A 14,293-nucleotide genomic window follows, 5' to 3' on the forward strand; every position below is an offset into this window, starting at 1 on the left:
GCCATTGAAGAGGAGTGGGACAACATTCCACAATCAACAGCCTGATCAACTCTATGCGACAAATGGTGGTCACACCAGATACTGACTAGTTTTCTGATCCACGCCCCTACCTTTTTTTAAAGGTATCTGTGACCAACAGATGAATATCTGTATTCCCAGTCATGTGAAATCCATAGATTAGGGGCTAATGAATTTATTTCAATTGACTGATTTCCTTATATGAACTGTAACTCAGTAAAATATTTGAAATTGTTGCATGTTCCGTTTATATTTTTGTTCAGTGAAGAAAGATATTAACCTACTTAACCCTAACATTTCTCAAAGTTTTCACTATCATTGTAAATCCCTAGTTATTTTGTTACTTTGACAAAGTAATTTCTGAAGATTATTATTTATTTCATTTTATTAGTGATTCATTTTAAGAAAAAGAAACCTGTCCCTCATTAAGGCCAACCCTGTTACGTGAACTGAACTCTCGTTTTAATATGGTGAAACTATTCCTTTTTAAATATATTTTTCAAAAGAGAAATTGAACATCTAATAGTCAAATCATAGTGTAAAAGCAGGTAAGCTGGTTCTACTCTTTTTGGCCATTTTCTGTTTTCACCAAGTTACACTACTCAAAATGCACCTAATTGGTGGCATGACCCAGCAGCTGGGAGAGCAGAGAAAGTTTGTGTAAAGGAGGTTTTTGTGAGTCTATCTCCCCCACCATGCTGTCCTCTCCTCTCTAATCAGCTTACCTTTGCATAAATGGGTATGTACCCCCAGCTATTACCCTGAGCTTGTAAATAAACACAGTACACACACACACACACACACACACAGTGTGCACACACATACAACCACAGTCCACACACACACACATACATACGCACACATGTCTACTGTTCATCTCACAACAATATGTTAGGCTTATAAGATATGTATAGATACATGTATGTATTCGCTTATAAACATCAATGATTATATATCCTTGATTATAAAAACAATCAAGGATAATAAAGAGCTTTATCACTGACCTCTGCTAGAGTGGGTGTTCTGGCCCCATGTGATGTTTGAATTGTTCATGGTCATAAAGTTCTGTGGGTCGGGTGGATGTGGTGATAGACGATGGGTACGGAGCAGGTCTTCCTTCTGAACAACTGTTCCCCGATCAGTCAGGGGCTCCAGAGAGGGGTTGAGACTGCTGGAATACAGCCAGTCAGTGTGCAATTCAAGTCAACACATCTTGTTTTGAATTACAGTACAGCCAACTCCTGACAATGTGTACAGACTTCCCTCATCACTCCCGGTGAGGTTAGATGTAATACCAGACGACAGTACATGTTTTCATCCTATAATAGTAGTGAACTACATAGGGAATAAGGTGTCATTTGCGCCACACCCCTCTATCATCCCGTCTCCTCCTCCTCCTCGTCCTCCTCCACCTCCTCCTCCTCCTCCTCTTCCTCCTCCTCCTCCTTCTCTCCATCTCTCCATGGGGTCTCTTGTGTAGTTTACCAAGGACACTCCTCTGGCAGGCCGTCTGTTTTTATTTACCTTACATTTCAGAGGAAACACGTTTCACGTCACATAAATAACATGAAGGATGAATGACGCCTTTGGCAGGTAATGATCAAGACACAGAGTTATTTACACTGGTACTATGGTTAGAAATGGAGAAAGTAAAGCATGAGTCATCTTCACATTTTATAGGTCATGCTCCTGAGATTAAAGACAGAGTTAAGAGCTCAATCGATTGTGCTCAATTAGTTTCATTCTTGGGCGTTGTGTCAACTCTGGCCTTCACGGTCGGAGTCCTAAAGGGGTAAGGGTTAAAGTTCTGTAGACAGACGGAGAGAGGGTGGGGGGGGGGGGTAGACAGACAGAGCGAGAGCAAGAGAAAGAGTAAGAGAGAGACAGAGAGAGAGAAAGAGGGGGTAGGCAGAGAGAGAGTGAGAAAGAGAGAGAGAGCGAGAGAGAGAGAGACCACCCACCCCACCATCAAATGTTAAAATGGTTCTGAAAAGACTACACCTCCAGTACAAGATAAAAAAATAACAGAAGAATAAAAACGTCTCAATGATTTTCTTCAATGTGACAGAGTGTCTATTTGTGGAGAGTTTCCTTGTATTCAGGCAGACTCAGAGTAACACTGAGGACTCTCTCTCCCATGGGCATTCTAACTGAGGATAAACACTGTCATCTCCCTTTCTCTTCCTCATGCTTTCTCTCTCACACACCCACTCTCCATTTCTCCCCCTCTCTTTCTGTCACTCATTCCTTCTCTACCTCTCACTATTATGTCGCTCTCCATCTTTCACCTTCTTTCTGTCACTCTTTCCTTCTAATTTTCACCCTATCCTGGGAGAGCTATCTCCACACAGGCATCCCATGTCTGTTTAATCTTCATACTGAACACAGGCACCAGGCAGAATATACTGGAAGGATCTAACTTCTTCAATTCTATATGTAATGATTTATTTATTTTGTAATTTTTACCCCCTTTTTCTATCCAATTTCGTGATTACGATCTTGTCTCATCGCTGCAACTCGGAAGGTCGAGTCATGCGTGACACGCCAAACCGCGCTTCTTAACACCCGCCCACTTAACCCGGAAGCCAGCTGCACCAATGTGTCGGAGGAAGCACCGTTCAACTGACGACCGAAGTCAGCCTGCAGGCGCCTGGCCTGTCACAAGGAGTTGCTAGAGTGCGATGAGCCAAGTAAAGCCCCCCAGGCCAAACCCTCCCCTAGCCAGGATGATGCTGGGCCAATTGTGTGCCACCCTATCGGACTCCCGGTCACAGCTGGTCACAGCTGGTTGTGACACAGTGGGATCGAACCACAGGCTGTAGTGACACCGCAACACTGCGATGCAGTGCCATAGACCGCCGCACCACTCGGGAGGACCTTAATTTCTTCAATTCTATACATTGAGATTCTATTCTTCAAAATCTCCCAGAAGGTTTCAATTAGAACCCAACATTAAGGTTTTAGGGCATGTATTCCAGTCTGGTGAGGATGAGACCTGAATCTCATGGTCTGCTTAATGAATTTTAACCGTTTAATTTCAATCGTGTGTTAATCAACCCTAGAAAGAGCCTTTCGTATCACTGACCATTCAATGCCTCGTGACGGTCATTGGCAATGAGGGGAACAGTGTGTGTGTGTGTTTGCATGCCAACATCAGATTGCTCTGTCTTTCTAAGACGAGGGTCAGTCTGTATTTACCCTATACACGTTAGCTAAAGTACATCTCAGCGCTCCGAGCAGGCGAAAAAGACAGACACAAACAGAGATCAGGAACAAGAGTTTAATGAGATGGAAAAGTACACAAGAAGAGGGGTTAGTTAGAAGAGCAGGAGCAGGTCTGAGACCTTCCATAGAGGATGTACAGTGGGTATTGGCAGTATTCACCCCCCTTGGATTTTTTTGTTACGTGACAAATTGGGATTGAAATGGATTTAGTTGTGATTTTTAGTCACTGATCTACACAAAATACTCTATAATGTCAAAGTGAAAATACAATTCTACAAACGTTTACAAATTAATAAAAATGTAATAACTAAAATATAGTTGTTGAAAAAGTATTCACCCTTTTTGTTTAGGCAAGCCTAAATTAGTTCAGGAGTAAAATGTGGCGTAACAAATCACATAATAAGTTACATGGACTCACTCTGTGTGAAATAATAGGGGTTGACATGATTTTTGAATGACTAACCTTTCCTCTGCCCCCCATACAAGGTCCCTCAGTCAAGTATGGAATTTCAAGCACAGATTCAACTACAAAGACCAGGGTGTCACGTTGTATACTGATAGAAGACAGGCGCAGGAATACATAATAGTTTTTTTTATTTCTCTCCCCAACATAAGGTACGTCATGAAAAACAACAGGGACGAAGCCCAAAACAAACACGTATATATATATATATATATATATATATATATATATATATATATATATATATATATATATATATATATATATATAACACAGGGATGTAACCCAAACAAAAGAGCGAGGTGTAAACCTCTAAATAATACACGGGACGAGACCCGTAAAAACAAGTCCACAATGACACGGTATGTAAACCGTAATACAATGTACAGTAACACGTAGCACGAACGCCGATACAACAGCGCACAGATCAATATAAGGGGGGTGAGTACTTATGATACCTACACTCTTAGAAAAAAGGGTTCCAAAAGGGTTCTTTGCGGAGGGATAGGGTTCTACCAATAACTATTTTGATCTGAAGAACCCTTTTTGGAAGACAAGGGTTCTTTGTAAGGCAAAGAGTTCTACCTAAATTTAGAACCTTTAATATCCTAAGAACCATTTTTGGAAGAAAGGGTTCTTTGATGTTTCTTTGGAAGGCAAGAAGGGTTCTACATAGAACCATATATAATATTTCCCAGCATCCTCTATTGTAGGATGATTTTCAGAATTGTTTGTTTTAATGTGTTTTTGCATGGTTGATTAATTTTATGCTACACAAAGATAAATAACATAAAACATTTTAACTAAACCAATCTGTTAGGAAGACAGGTGAAACAGATCAGGGCATGACAGTAGCCCCCCACTCTAAGGACGCCACCTGGCGTCCTACCCGGGTACATACCTGGTTGACCGGGGTGCCGGCGGCGGAACTCAACAATGGGTTCAGGATGTTCCTAGCGGAGACCCAGCACCTGTCCTCCGGGCCATAACCCTCCCAGTCAACCAGGTACTGGAAACCCCTGCCCCGAGGTCGAACACTCAGGAGACGCCTCACCGTGTATGCCACATGGCCGTCGTTGAGACGGGGGAGAGGGGTGGGCCTGGAAACAGGAGACAAAGGGCTGTGAGACAGGGGTTTAATTCTAGACACATGGAACGTGGGATGTATACGGAGGGTGCGGGGCAACAGGAGACAAACAGCAGAGGGGCTAAGAATCTTAGAGAAGGGGAAAGGGCCGATAAATAGGGGGGAAAGTTTGCGGGACACCACCCGGAGGGGCAGATCCCAAGTGGACAGCCATACCCTCTGTCCAAGACGGTAGCGGGGAGCAGGGTTCCGGTGGCGGTCTGCCTGTCGTCGATACCTGGAGGTGGTCTTGAGAAGAGCCGCCCGGGCTCTCTTCCAGGTATGGCGACAGCGATGGACGAAAATCTGGGCAGAAGGTATGCTGACCTCTTCCTCAGGGAAGAGCGGGGACTGATAACCCATGGAACACTCGCACGGCAAGAGACCAGTGGCCGAGCAGGGAAGGATGTTGAGGTTGTATTTCACCCACACGAGTTGCTGGCTCCAGGTGGTAGGGTTGGCGGAGGCGAGGCAATGAAGAGTTGTCTCCAGGTCCTGATTGGTTCGCTCCGACTGGCCGTTAGATTGGGGGTGAAAACCGGAGGACAGGTTGGCCGATGCCCCAATGAACTGCCGGGACCATGAACTGCCGGGACGGATCTGGATGGATTAAGATGGGGGCGGTCGTGAATCGGTGCTTGAGGTCCAAGAACGCCCGGTCTGCAGCTGGAGACCACGTGAATGGGATCTTGGGAGAGGGGAGTGCTGAAAGGGGGTAAGCCAGGGTGCTGTAACCCCAGATGAACCGGCGGTAGAAATTGGCGAACCCCAAGAAGCGTTGCAGCTGCACTCTGGAGGTGGGTTGAGGCCAATCCACTGCCGCTCTCACCTTTCCAGGATCCATCTGTATATTGCCTGCAGCGATGATATATCCATCCAAGGAAGGAGATGGTGGAGCAATGGAATTCCCATTTCTCTGCTTTGACGAATAGCTGGTTCTCCAGAAGACGCTGGAGGACTTGTCGGACATGGAGGACATGTTCTTGAGCCGAGCGGGAAAAAACGAGAATGTCATCGAGGTTGACGAAAACGAACTGGTTCAACATGTCACGGAGAACATCGTTGACCAGGGCCTGGAACACGGCAGGAGTGTTGGTCAGTCCGAATGGCATCACCACGTATTCTTAGTACCCACTAGCCATGTTAAAGGTGGTCTTCTACTCGTCCCCTTCCCGTATCCGTACCAGATGGTAGGCGATGAGTGGAACCGTGATGTTATTCAGGCCCCGGTAGTCGATACATGGGCGCAGGGTTGTTTCCTTCTTCCCCACAAAGAAGAACCCTGCGTCGGCAGGGGAGGCAGAAGGACGGATACACCCTGCAGCCAGGGAGTCCTCAATGTACGTCTCCAATCGCCTTGGTGTCCGAAAGGGAATAAAGCCGCCCCAGAGGCGGTGTAGTGCCCAGGAGAAGGTCGATGGCGCAGTCATATGGCCGATGCGGAGGAAGCGAGGTGGCACGGGCCTTGCTGCAAACCTCCTGGAGGTCCTGGTATTCCGCAGGAACGACGGAGAGGTCCGAAGCTTTACACAAGCCCACAAGAAGACGTCCCGGGGCAGGCTGCGCCGACTTCAGACAATGAGCGTGGCAGAACGGGCTTCAACCCTTGATCGAACCCACAGTCCAGTCCACAAGGGGATTGTGTCTCTGGAGCCATGAAAACCCCAACACAACGGGTACCTGAGGGGATTCGATAAGTAGAAACTGGATCGACTCGCTGTGGTTGCCTGACACTCGCAGGTTGATAGGAACCGTGTTGTGAGTGACTCTGCCAATAGAACGCCCATTCAGCACTCTGACGTCCATGGGAATGGAGAGGGTTTGAGTGGGGATCCCTAACTCTGACACCAGGGTAGCGTCCATAAAACTCTCATCGGCCCCAGAGTCAATGAGTACCCGGAGAGATTTGGACCAGTCACCCCACAGCAGGATGGCATGGAAAGGGATACTAGTAAGGGGAGACTGGACATTCTCCGTAATGCCCACCAGCCTACTCATACCACCTGATGAGCCAGGTCTTTTTACAGGACAGGTAGAAAAGTAATGACCTGTAGTCCCACAATACAGACAGCTCTTGATGTTCAGTCTGCTTAACCGTTCGGCAGGAGACAATCTAGCTCTGCCAAGCTGCATAGGCTCCAGAGGAGGTGAGTCGGCAACCCTCAGTGATTTCCGAGATAATTCTGGTGACATCGGATTCACTCGGAAGTGTAGACTTTGGTGATTTCCGGGATTCCTCTGAGGCGAGGTGGAAATCGAGGACGAGCGAGGGTTGATAGGGAACAGACTCCCTCTCCCTCCTACGTTCCCGTAACCGCCCATCGATCCGGATGGTCAAAGATATGAGGGAGTCGAGGTCCATGGGCAGCTCCCGGGCTGCGAGCGCGTCTTTAATCACCTCCGATAATCCGTGAAGAAACGTGTTGAGCAGGGCTTCCAGGTTCCAGGCACTCTCAGCCGCCAACGTGCGAAAATCCACCGCGTAGTCTGCCACACTATGGGAGTCTTGACGTAGTTGGAGCAGCTTACAAGCAGCCTCTCTCCCGGACAATGAAGAATCAAACACTTTTCGTACCTCCGCCACAAACTCCTCCAGACTGAGGCAAACAGTGGACTGTTGCTCCCACACCGCCGTAGCCCAGGCGAGTGCCCTCCCGGACATCAGCGTTATGAGGTATGTTATCTTCGAGCTGTCTGAGGGAAACGAAGAAGGCTGCAGCTCGAAGATGAGAGAGCACTGGGAGAGAAAAGCCCGGCAGGTTCCAGAATCTGCAGCGTAGCGCTCTTGAGGAGGTAAGCGAGGTTCTCAGGACACCGGGGTAGGCTGGGAAGAAGTGTCGCTGGTGGCAGGGTTGCTGAGAGTCAGTGGAATTACAGTAGTGGCTAGCTGCCTAATAGATAATATGTGGACTTGCTCCAGCACTGTATGGAAAGCACGGTCGTGCCATTCCGCCAAGGTCTGGAATCTTTCCATAAGGTTGTGAAGTAACTCCTCGTGTCTTCCAATGGTGGCTCCGTGGGAGGAGACAGCGTCGCGGAGCTGGTCCGAGTCTGCTGGGTCAGTCATGGCCAGTTCGTACTATCACGGCTCAGGCTAAGACCCAGATGCAGACACAGGAGCCGGATAGTAAGAGTCTCAGAGTTTATTACAGTTCAAGGGGCAGGCAAAAGGTAAGTCAAGGCAGGCAAAGAGTCGTAATCCAAATCAGAGTCAGGCAGGTACAGGACGGAAAGCAGGATCAGGATCAGGACAGGCAGAAAGGTCAGAACTGGGAAGACTAGGAAAAACAAAAACTAGAGCACAGGAAACAGGAACACACTGGTAGGACTTGATGGGACAAGACGAACTGGCAACAGACAAACATAAAACACTGGTATAAAAAGGGATAATGGGGACAAATGGGAGACACCTGGTGGGGGGTGGAGACAAGCACAAGACAGGTAAAACTGATCAGGGCATGACAGACAGTCATTCTGAATGCAGATTGTGGGTGATCAAAAATTCCACGTCTTGGAAATCCTAACTCTGTCTGGATTCCTCAACGAGAGGCCTTATGATATAATGTATATCAAGTAATGTCATAAAGAATTCAATTTTAAAGGCTAATAAGGCTGGTGCAACAATTCATAGGGGGTTATAGGAAGAACCTTTAGATTATAAAATGTTTATTGGTGGAGCCCTTCGTAGAGGGTTCTAATTAGAACCATATAAATAGGGTTCTATGTAGAACCTTACATGGAGGGTTCTAGGTAGAACCCTCTACAAAGGGTTCCCCTATGGGAACAAATTGAAGAACCCTATATGGTTCTACTTAGCACCTTTTTTTCTAAGATTGCACTGTATGTATTCAGTGTGGGTCAGTGTGGGTCAGTGTGGGTCAGTATGAGTCAGTGTGGGTCAGTGTGGGTCAGTGTGGGTCAGTGTGGGTCAGTGTGAGTCAGTATGGGTCAGTATGGGTCAGTGTGGGTCAGTGTGGATCAGTATGGGTCAGTGTGGGTCAGTGTGGGTCAGTGTGGGTCAGTATGAGTCAGTATGGGTCAGTGTGGGTCAGTATGGGTCAGTGTGGGTCAGTATGGGTCAGTGTGGGTCAGTGTGGGTCAGTGTGGGTCAGTATGGGTCAGTGTGGGTCAGCTGGTGCCAGGATACTCTGCTACACGAGGTGACATCCCTATGCTTCTATTTTTATACGGCGAAGCCAGGAAAAACACACACTCTACTGCTCCCTCTGCACACACAGCCGGGCCCACACTCCATTATTTTGTTTAAAACAGCAGGCGTCCCCAGACAGCTCAGACGCAGCAGAAGGACCCCGAGGGCAAGGGTGCGAGGGTGGGCAGAGACAGATAGAGAGGGAAAATGGCAAAGGCATTTAGAGAAAGGAGCCTCACTGACAGGACTGTCCTCACTGATACACATCAGCACTCTAATGCTTTTTATCTCTCTACCTTCTCTCTTTGTTTCACGCTATCTCTGCTGCTTTCTCTATTCTTTCTCTATTGTGTCTCCTTTCATTCTTTCATCTTTCTTGTCTCTCTATCCCTCTCTCTGTCTGGGGTTTTGGGAAATCCTTGACCTACACAGGAAAAAACACAGAGTGTATAATAAAAAAATGGAACACAAAATATTTAAGTGGTTTTTCACGCTCAACAGTTTCCCATGTGTATCAAGACTTGTCCACCACCCAACGGACACCCAGCCAACTTGACACAACTGTGGGGGGGCAATGTAATATTAGGAAGGTGTTCCTAATGTTTTGTCCACTCAGTGTAGTCTCTATATTTATTCTCTAGAAGTACACAGGGAACCTCAAGACTCATTTAGATTTGTTTTCTTTTTTTTGGTGTGGGGGGGGGGGGGGGGGGGTAGATCAGCTTTAATATTGCAGATAGATTGCAACTTCCATCAATGTAACTGTCTGCATCACTTCCAATCCCCCATATGTTTTTTTTCTTCTCGCAAATATATATATCATATTTTTGTCCATTAAAATAACATCAAATTGATCAGAAATACAGTGTAGACATTGTTAATGTTGTAAATGGCTATTGTAGCTGGAAACGGCTGATTTTGAATAGAATATCTACTTAGGCGTACAGAGGCCCATTATCAGCAACCATCAGTCCTGTGTTCCAATGGCATGTTGTGTTTGCTAATCCAAGTTCATCATATTAAAAGGCTAATTGATCATTAGAAAACCCTTTTGCAATTATGTTAGCACAGCTGAAAACTGTTGTGCTGATTAAAGAAGCAATAAAACTGGCCTTCTTGAGACTAGTTGAGTATCTGGAGCATCAGCAATTGTGGGTTCGATTACAGGCTCAAAATGGCCAGAAACAAATAACTTTTTTCTGAAACTCGTCAATCTATTCTTGTTCTGAGAAATGAAGGCTATTCCATGCGAGAAATTGCCAAGAAACTGAAGATCTCGTACAATGCTGTGTACTACTCCCTTCACAGAACAGCGCAAACTGGCTCTAACCAGAATAGAAAGAGGAGCGGGAGGCCCCAGTGCACAAGTGAGCAAGAGGACAAATACATTAGAGTGTCTAGTTTGAGAAACAGACGCCTCACAGGTCCTCAACTGGCAGCTTCATTAAATAGTACCCGCAAAACATCAGTCTCAATGTCAACAGTGAAGAGGCGACTCCGGGATGCTGACCTTCTAGGCAGAGTTGCAAAGAAAAAGCCATATCTCAGACTGGCCAATAAAAGAAAAGATTAAGATGGGTAAAAGAACACAGACACTTGACAGAGGAATATTGGAAAAAGTGTTATGGACAGACGAATCGAAGTTTGAGGTGTTCGGATCACAAAGAAGAACATTTGTGAGACGCAGACCAAATGAAAAGATGCTGGAGGAGTGCTTGATGCCATCTGTCAAGCATGGTGGAGGCAATGTGATGGTCTGGGGGTGCTTTGGTGGTGGTAAAGTGGGAGATTTGTACAGGGTAAAAGGGATCTTGAAGAAGGAAGGCTATCACTCCATTTTGCAACGACATGCCATACCCTGTGGACGGTGCTTGATTGGAGCCAATTTCCTCCTACAACAGGACAATGACCCAAAGCACAGCTCCAAACTATGCAAGAACTATTTAGGGAAGAAGCAGTCAGCTGGTATTCTGTCGATAATGGAGTGGCCGGCACAGTCACCGGATCTCAACCCTATTGAGCTGTTGTGGGAGCAGCTTGACCGTATGGTACGTAGGAAGTGCCCATCAAGCCAATCCAATTTGTGGGAGGTGCTTCAGGAAGCATGGGGTGAAATCTCTTCAGATTACCTCAACAAATTCACAACAAGAATGCCAAAGGTCTGCAAGGCTGTAATTGCTGCAAATGGAGGATTATTTGATGAAAGCAAAGTTTGAAGGACACAATTGTTATTTAAATTAAAAATCATTATTTCTAACCTTGTCAATGACTACATTTCCTATTCATTTTGCTATATTTCCAATTCAAAATCATTTCATGGAAAACAAGGACATTTCTAAGTGACCCCAAACTTTTGGACAGTAGTGTATATATACATATACATACATACACATACATATACACATACATACATATACATACAGTGGGGAAAAAAAGTATTTAGTCAGCCACCAATTGTGCAAGTTCTCCCACTTAAAAAATGATGAGAGAGGCCTGTAATTTTCATCATAGGTACACGTCAACTATGACAGACAAATTGAGGGGGAAAAATCCAGAAAATCACATTGTAGGATTTTTAATGAATTTATTTGCAAATTATGGTGGAAAATAAGTATTTGGTCACCTACAAACAAGCAAGATTTCTGGCTCTCACAGACCTGTAACTTCTTCTTTAAGAGGCTCCTCTGTCCTCCACTCGTTACCTGTATTAATGGCACCTGTTTGAACTTGTTATCAGTATAAAAGACACCTGTCCACAACCTCAAACAGTCACACTCCAAACTCCATTATGGCCAAGACCAAAGAGCTGTCAAAGGACACCAGAAACAAAATTGTAGACCTGCACCAGGCTGGGAAGACTGAATCTGCAATAGGTAAGCAGCTTGGTTTGAAGAAATCAACTGTGGGAGCAATTATTAGGAAATGGAAGACACACAAGACCACTGATAATCTCCCTCGATCTGGGGCTCCACGCAAGATCTCACCCCGTGGGGTCAAAATGATCACAAGAACGGTGAGCAAAAATCCCAGAACCACACGGGGGGACCTAGTGAATGACCTGCAGAGAGCTGGGACCAAAGTAACAAAGCCTACCATCAGTAACACACTACGCCGCCAGGGACTCAAATCCTGCAGTGCCAGACGTGTCCCCCTGCTTAAGCCAGTACATGTCCAGGCCCGTCTGAAGTTTGCTAGAGTGCATTTAGATGATCCAGAAGAGGTTTGGGAGAATGTCATATGGTCAGATGAAACCAAAATATAACTTTTTGGTAAAAACTCAACTCGTCGTGTTTGGAGGACAAAGAATACTGAGTTGCATCCAAAGAACACCATACCTACTGTGACGCATGGGGGTGGAAACATCATGCTTTGTGGCTGTTTTTCAGCAAAGGGACCAGGACGACTGATCTGTGTAAAGGAAAGAATGAATGGGGCCATGTATCGTGAGATTTTGAGTGAAAACCTCCTTCCATCAGCAAGGGCATTGAAGATGAAACGTGGCTGGGTCTTTCAGCATGACAATGATCCCAAACACACCGCCCGGGCAACGAAGGAGTGGCTTCGTAAGAAGCATTTCAAGGTCCTGGAGTGGCCTAGCCAGTCTCCAGATCTCAACCTCATAGAAAATCTTTGGAGGGAGTTGAAAGTCTGTGTTGCCCAGCGACAGCCCCAAAACATCACTGCTCTAGAGGAGATCTGCATGGAGGAATGGGCCAAAATACCAGCAACAGTGTGTGAAAACCTTGTGAAGACTTACAGAAAACGTTTGATCTGTGTCATTGCCAACAAAGGGTATATAACAAAGTATTGAGAAACTTTTGTTATTGACCAAATACTTATTTTCCACCATAATTTGCAAATAAATTCATTAAAAATCCTACAATGTGATTTTCTGGATTTTTCCCCCTCAATTTGTCTGTCATAGTTGACGTGTACCTATGATGAAAATTACAGGCCTCTCTCATCTTTTTAAGTGGGAGAACTTGCACAATTGGTGGCTGACTAAATACTTTTTCCCCCCACTGTATATACATATCCTTTTTAAAAATATATTTCCCTTTATACTTTCCAACCCCACCACCCCTTCCCTAATTGGAGTAAACTAGTGAACAATAACGCTTAGGCCTCTACTTCCAGCTTATACATACTATATACATTTTATGGACACAGTCAATTTTACAATAATTCTATTTTGTTTGCTTTTACTCCTGAACTTCCTTTTCAAATAACTGAAAGTGAGAGGTTGTAATCTTAATAAAGGGGAAAAAGCCATTCTTGAACATGGGGTGAGACAATCTTACTAATTTGCTAGAGAACCAGTTCGGATTTAAGTATACCTTTTGTATGACTGAAGCTTTTAGTGATAGGTCTAATGCTTTAATATTGAATAATTTCTGTCCTCCGAATTCATATTCATTATATAAATAGGCCCGTTTAATTTTGCCTGGTTTGCCGTTCCAAATAAAATGGAATCTTTTTTTCTCATATAATTTAAAAAACTGTTCGCTAGGTGTAGGCAAGACCATAAGCAAATAGGTAAACTGGGATAATATTGAAGAGTTAATCAGGTTTTTTTTTCCACAAATAGACCTTTCCATGGTAGCAAGATCTTATCTATTTTTGCTAACTTTCTAACCTCAAGACTCATTACTTTATTATACACAATGAGTGGACAACAAAGAGATGGAAAAGTGGAGCTTAAAAAAGAATAGAAAGAAGGAGAGAAGTGATTAAAAAGCAGAAGATGGGGTGAGGTTAGAAGGTTGAAGGGAATAGAATTCCACTGCAGCTGAAATATTCATACCCTTCCTATAATCTTGTAATGGGTATTATTTTCTATTTCCAGTTACACATACAAACACATTTTTTCCTGGTCCCTTCTTACATCCAAGCCCAGTATCGTTTAAATTTGGACTTCTCCTTAAATAAGATGGTAAGTGGGGGAAAAGCTAGTTGCCCAGAGATACACTTCCAGGCGGCTTCTCTCCAAAAATACCCCTCCATCTCTGGAGCGTTGTAAATATCTACAGCCTACTGCAGCCTAGTACTGCTAGCGCATTAATATCTACAGCCTAGTGCTGCTGGAATCCAGCTAGGGTCCGCTCTAATCACACTCCAAAGACACTACACAACATGCACATTAAAGCCACTAAAGTAAAAAGGCCATCGTGTTACAATAAGGCCGACATCAAAATGAAAGAAATCGGCGCACTAAACAGCTGACCTGTAAATGCAAACAATGACAGATACATCGACAGAATGCATTGAAATAAAATGTATACATCAGGTATGATATTGCGTACATTCAACA

The sequence above is a fragment of the Coregonus lavaretus genome (assembly GCF_964263955.1).
Source record: "Coregonus lavaretus genome assembly, chromosome: 29".
Classification (NCBI taxonomy): Eukaryota; Metazoa; Chordata; class Actinopteri; order Salmoniformes; family Salmonidae; genus Coregonus; species Coregonus lavaretus.